Below are 6,945 nucleotides of genomic sequence, written 5' to 3' on the forward strand. Positions count from 1 at the left end.
GCCATCCCATTACTGGGTATATACCCAAAGGATTATAAATCATGCTGCTATAAAGACACACGCACACATATGTTTATTGCAGCACTATTCACAATAAGAAAGACTTGGAACCAACCCAAAGACTTTAAACCAAAAACCCGTCTATCCGTTGACGATAGACCAGATTAAGAAAATGTGGGACATGTACACCATGGAATACTATGAAGCCATAAAAAAGGATGAGTCCATGTCCTTTGTAGGGACATGGATGAAGCTGGAAACCATCACTCTAAGCAAACTATCCCAAGGACAGAAAACTAAACACCACATGTTCTCACTCATAGGTAGGAATTGAACAATGAGAACACTTGGACACAGGGTGGGGAACATCACACACCAGGGCCTGTCGGGGGGTGTGGGGAGCGGGGAGGGATAGCGTTAGTAGATACACCTAATGTAAATGACAAGTTAATGGGTGCAGCACACCAACATGGCACATGTATACATATGTAACAAACCTGCACATTGTGCACATGTACCCTAGAACTTAAAGTATAACAATAATAATAAAAAAAGCCTGCCTTCAAGAATTCTCAGCCTTAAAATGCGTAAATAAAAATTGTCACTTCCTGTCAGGCTCGAGAACTTCAGACTGTAAGTAAAATCTAAAGTTAGCCTTCGTTTGGCTTCCGAGCCTCAAACAGTTTTTAAATCTATAATTCGTATATAATCAATATTTTAAAAAATAAAATTATATTTCTAAAAAATACCCTGTGATACACCTGTTACTAGATTATATCCCTGTACCTTGTTTTCAAATCTTATTATCTACCTATGGACTGAACTAGATCCTACATTCTCCTAATCTCCCCCAATATTTGGCTACAACTCTCCAACTCGAAACCAAAACTGCTTTATTCCTAAAGCCCTATAAACTAAAACTACATGGATTTTAAGAAATAAGCCTCATGCCTAAGATATGGACCACACAAAAGTTCACCAAACTGCCCAATGTCATGATCAGAGACATTCAAACTACAAATCAAAAAGAAAAGTTAATGTTTTCATGCTATAAACAGATTTTCCCAAGATGTTAACGTAAGATTCCATATCATAATGAAACTTATGTCCCCTTTATGCTACCTTTTTCACTTGGCAAGATCATAGTTTAATTAAAATTTCACAATCAAATAGCTTCTGCCGGTAACTTCACAAAACCTAACCTAAGAAACCGTTTAGTATCCATTAGCTAAACTGAAAAAAAAATGTCAGCACCATTGCTACTACTACATACTCTACCTAAATAAATTTATCTAAAAAAGTTGGGACCCATACACACAAAATTTTTAAATGGGCTGCATAGTTAAAACAGGGCTCACCTAATTCCCTGTGGTCATTTTATTTATTCAATTAGTTATCTTTAAGCCTCAACTCATGCCTCAAAACCATTGTATAAACTAAAAGTGTCATATTGCTATTAATTTTACTTTATATTTTCCCTTTTTAAACTTTGTATTTGTTACTTGTTAAAAGTTTTACAAAAGTACAATTCATAACAAAATAATGGTGGCCCGACACTTTTAGATGATAACAAATGACTACCAAACAGACAAAATTAAATTTAATGATGAACTCCATGTATACTTAGCCTGAAAGCCACTCCCTTAAAACATCCCTTGTTGCTGAAATATGACTAAATGGTTTTAACACTGACTCATAGTCGCCAATGACTCCTCCCATAGTGGAATGAGACTAACAACTGGAAGAGGTCTATCCCAGCACTGAGGGACAACAAAACCTAACTCCAAGATGATTAATTAATCAATGGTACTTTTATAGAAAGATCTTAATCGAAAGGGGTAAATGTGAAAGTTGTCAGAATCAAAATGGAGTAACTAATATTAAGAAAACCTTGACAAATAGAGCCGAGGAAGGCCAAAAAGAGAGGGCTCTCATGCTTGCATGTAGAGCAAAAAAGACTACAAAACCCACAACCATGGACCAAGATCATTACAGTCTTAAAAAAATATATACTTCTAAAAGGACATCTGCCCAGGAATTGCCTGTCCAAATTTAAACTAGAGTCATCCTTGTCATTGGTCTTAGTAGCCAAGGATAATTATTTCAAAATAATTGTGTAATTCTTCTCTTTTTTTTAAAAAAAAAAAAAAAACCCTTTGTCTCCCATTACGTCCCTGAATATACCCATAGTTTTATAGCATGCATATTCCCATCACAATGTTCTATTCCCAAATATATATCTTTTCTTTTAGAGAGGCTCTCTCTGTTTGTTATTTAGGTCGACATATAAATAATACATATGTAAAAATAAAGCAAACAGGATAAAGCATTACTTTTAGAGAATTTTGGAAATCTTTACAGTTTTTGTCACAATTTTTCTTGAAGTCTGAAGTTAAATAAAAACAAAAAGGTGTATCATCCTAATGTGGAACCAGACCTGTGATTTCATCAAAAATATGATTGCAACAAGCATTTTTGTAATTTTGGCAGCTTTTACTGAGGCCTTGTAGGACCACAGGAGGGACAGTGGCCACCACTTGCATTCTGTCCATGAGATGTTATGTAATACCTGCTCTGCCCTGCACCCACCAACGTGATAGGATGGTTTCCCTCTCCTCTTTCCCTTCAGACTCAGTCTTGCAGGCTGTAAAGGTAAATTGTTTCTTACCTGCCTCTGAAAGTAAAGTGAACCTGGGAGATGAAGAGAGTTGAGGACACTATCCTCCTCTTTGAGAGTTTATAAAGGAAAGTTCAGAGCAATTGAATGTTGCTACCATTACCTAAGTCTTTTCTATTTTCAACAAACAGCATCAATAATAATTGTCATTACTCTAAGGTCTCAAATTTGTAAATCTAGCACCCCAGAGACTGATCCTTCATTGTATTTTGTGTGCCATTAGGGCAATCTGCTAAGAAAAAAAAAGGTTTTATTTTAAGCACTGGCTTTCCGCCCCCCCACCCCCCACTTTGGAAGAGTATTGAGTAGCTACTATTTTATATCTAGAAAGAAATCCTAGAGGTATGAGATTAGGAGCCACAGGAGATTGTAATCTAAGTGAAGAACTACTGATTGGTTTATTTATTTTCCACATGGTCTACCTGAAATTTTATTAACAGAAACTCTGCCCTATTTTCATTATCATCCTTGGAAATTCTTGCTTCATAGTTGTTGATAGCTATGCATGTTTCACCATGTCTCCCACCGCTTGTCATTAAACTAATTGATATACTAAAATTTTCAGTGTGATGCTGTGAAAGTTTGATGTCTTCACTTTCACTAAATGAAAATTTGAATTATTTGAAACTTCTGGTGGCTAGAAGAGAGACCTTGAAATGTTCCCAACACATAGAAATGATAAATACTCAAGGTGATGTATACTCCAAATACCCTGGCTTGATTATTACACATTCTATGCATGCAACAAAATATCATGTGTACCCCCATGAATATGTAAAATATCATGTATCAATTTTAAAAATCCTCCCTTGACATGTAAATTTGGGTAATCAAAAGTTAAGTCATATATTTTGAGAAAATCTTTGGGTTTGTAGAAGAACAAGAAAAGGAGACATAAAATGTCAATTACCATTGACATTTAGTAGCTGGTAATTTTATTAGTAACTAAACATGTTACTTCAGACCATTATCTGTCTATCCTTTTGCCTACATGACATGCAGAGTGAAATAGAATTTCTTATAAAATACCTAACTAATTAGAGTTCCAGCTTCCAGTAATGGTGGAGTGAACTGGTAGATCAAACTGCTTGGCAGCTGACTTTTATAAAATCTGGATGAAATATAAAAGGACACTGAAAAGCAATCTAAAGCAGGCAAAGAGTAGAGGAGAGTTTACTTTTGATAAAATGTGACTTTTCCGACTGAGTGTATTGTTCAATCTCCATAGCTCCTGAAGCAGAAAACCTCAGCTTTAAAAACACTAGGTGGCAGGGGACACAGTTCAGTGCTGGCACAGCAGCTGGAAAATTAGGGGGAAAACATTAGAAGCAAGAGAGCAGCAGAATGATGGAGACCCACAATCTGAGTATAAACTCTGCACAAATCCATGGCTGACTGCTAAACTACTCACCTGTGGGTAACATCCCAGGGAGGCCAATAAAAAAAAAAGCAGAGAAAAATCAGAAGAGAGTTTCTTTGAAAGATAAGACTACACTTAGTGAGATTTGTAAGTTTACTATTTTTTTAAACTAAATGTGCACAGCTCAGGCAGCAGAAAGCAGAAGCCTTACTTGCTTGAGATATCAGGGGGCAGATTAAAACTGGAAGAGCAGTTTAAGGGGGAGTTTAGAGAGAAAACTCCAGAAGCAAAAAGACAGAGAGAATAAGCCCAGAATCAGAGCATAATTTCTGCCCAAATGCTTGACTAATGACTAATCTACTCAGTCCCAGGAAAGATACTTAGGCGGACAGTCTAAAAAATCAGAAGCTGAGGGAAGAAAGAAAAATCAACAGTGATAGTAGCAGCTACAGGAGACACATGGTTTGAAAACTGAAATTTGAGACCAGGCAAGTCAACTGCCTACTAGAACAAAAACCCAACAATCTTCAGAAAAACGTAACAGAATTCAGAGTTGCTACAATACATTACAATGTCCCGTGTTAACCAAAAGTTATTAGATGTGCAAAGAAAAAGAAGCATGGGAATGCTAGAGACGCTATTTTAATATCAGAGGCTTTAAGACAAAAATTACTGCCAGACAGGTGGGTGGATCATGAGGTCAGGATATTGAGACAATCCTGGCTAACACAGTGAAACCCCATCTCTACTAAAAATACAAAAAATTAGCTGGATATGGTGGTATGCACCTCTAGTCCCAGCTACCCAGGAGGCTGAGGTAGGAGAATAGCTTGAATCCAGAAGGCAGAGGTTGCAGTGAGCCAAAATCGCGCCACTGCACTTCAGCCTGGGCAACAGAGTGAGACTCCGTCTCAAAAAAAAAAAATTACTGCCAGAAACAGTTATTTCATAATGATAAAAGATATCACAATCATAAACATATATGTACCAAAGCAAAAAATATATGAAATAAAAACTTATACAAATAAAAAGAGAAATAGACAAATTCATAATTATGTGTTTAACAGACTTTTCCTATAATTGATAGAACTGAAAAAAATCAGTACAGAAGAAGGTGTAAATGACACTATTTCCTACACAGATCTTAGCTGATGATCAAAGAACACTACATCCAGCAATTGCAGAATGCACTATCTTTTTAAGTGCCTATGAAACATTCCCCAAGACAGGCTATATTCTGGGCCACTAAAAAAATTTCCCAAGGATTTTAAAAGAATATATATATATACACACACACACATCCTGTAAGATTTCAGTCTTTAAAAATATTTATATATGCTTTAATATTTAATATATATTCTTTGAGTTTATATAATGTATTTTACGTATATTAAAACAATAAAATTAGAAGTCAATAAAAATATCTAGAGAAGCCCCAAGTATTTGAAAATTTAAAAGTACATGTCTGGGTAACATGCATAAAGAATAAATTACAAGGAAAAATTGAAAATATTTTTATCTGAATCAGGTAGTCAATATGACCTGTCCTGTAGATGTTAATTAGCTTCTTTAGTCAAGTAGTGCTTGTTTAATGGGCCTATGTACGAAACGGCCATGTCAGTAGGAACAGATTCTGAATGATTTCAATAATTATACTGATCAATTTCAATAATATGCTGATTTTGCTACCATTCATGTTAAGTGCTCAAACTGTCAACAGCAATGATCAAATACTGGTTCTGTGATATGGCATTATTTCCTAAAAGAACCAACTGGCTATCTGGTGCCAGGTTGGTTATACTGCACATCTGCTATCATTGGGGGAATAACCATTTGTCCTCTGTAGAGATTTCTGGGTGTGAATTTTCCTTCCTAGGCCACAGCACTTCTGCTAATACCACTATTCATGGACTTCCAGAATAACTGTACTATTGCCTTGCTCTACCGCATATTACCTTTGCCCAGGGGACCCATTTTACAGCAAAGGAAGTATGACAATTAACTAATATCTTTGGAATTCAGTGATCTTACCATGGATCCATCAAACAGAAGAAGCTGGTATTATTAAATGGTGTAATGGTCTCCTGAAGGCTCAGTTATGACACCAGTTGTGAGACAACACCATGGGAGGTTGAGATGCTATCCTCAAGAATGCAATATATTCCTTAAACCAATAGCCAATGTGTAAAATAATTTGCCTATAGCCAGAATTCAGACATCCAGAAAGCAAAGATATATTCCTCTCACTATTACAGCAAAAAAACTTACTACAGGGATATTTTTTTTCTTCCAAGCCCCACCAACTTAGTAGATTTGGAAACTCTAATATCCGAAGAAGTACTTCCACCAGGGAATTCACAGCCTGTTGAGCTGGAAACTGGGACAAGAAAAGAAAGGCATCACTATATAGCTCTAGGTAATTGATTACCATACCAATGGGAAATTGGTTGCTGCTATACACTCAAGTCAAGGAGGAGGACTATATCTAGAACCTAGAAGTTCATTAACAAGTCCATGTGAGTACACACATATCCAATGGTCCTGATCAGTGGAAAACTGAGGCAACTCAGTAACGAGAGGTGCACCAAGAACCTAAATCTTGTAAGATCAAAAGTTTGGGCCGAGCGCGGTGGCTCACGCCTGTAATCCCAGCACTTTGGGAGGCTGAGGCGGGCAGTTCACTTGGGGTCAGGAGTTTGAGACCAGCCTGGCCAAAATGGTGAAACCCCGTCTCAAATAAAAAATACAAAAAAACTAGCTGGGAGAGGTGGCTGGCGCCTGTAGTCCCAGTTACTCGGGAGGCTGAGGCAGCAGAATGGTGTAAACTCGGGAGGCGGAGCTTGCAATGAGCCGAGATCCGGCCACTGCACTCCAGCCTGGGCGATACAGCCAGACTCCCTCTCAAAAA

Source organism: Colobus angolensis, unplaced genomic scaffold, assembly GCF_000951035.1.
Source record: "Colobus angolensis palliatus isolate OR3802 unplaced genomic scaffold, Cang.pa_1.0 Scaffold313, whole genome shotgun sequence".
Classification (NCBI taxonomy): Eukaryota; Metazoa; Chordata; class Mammalia; order Primates; family Cercopithecidae; genus Colobus; species Colobus angolensis.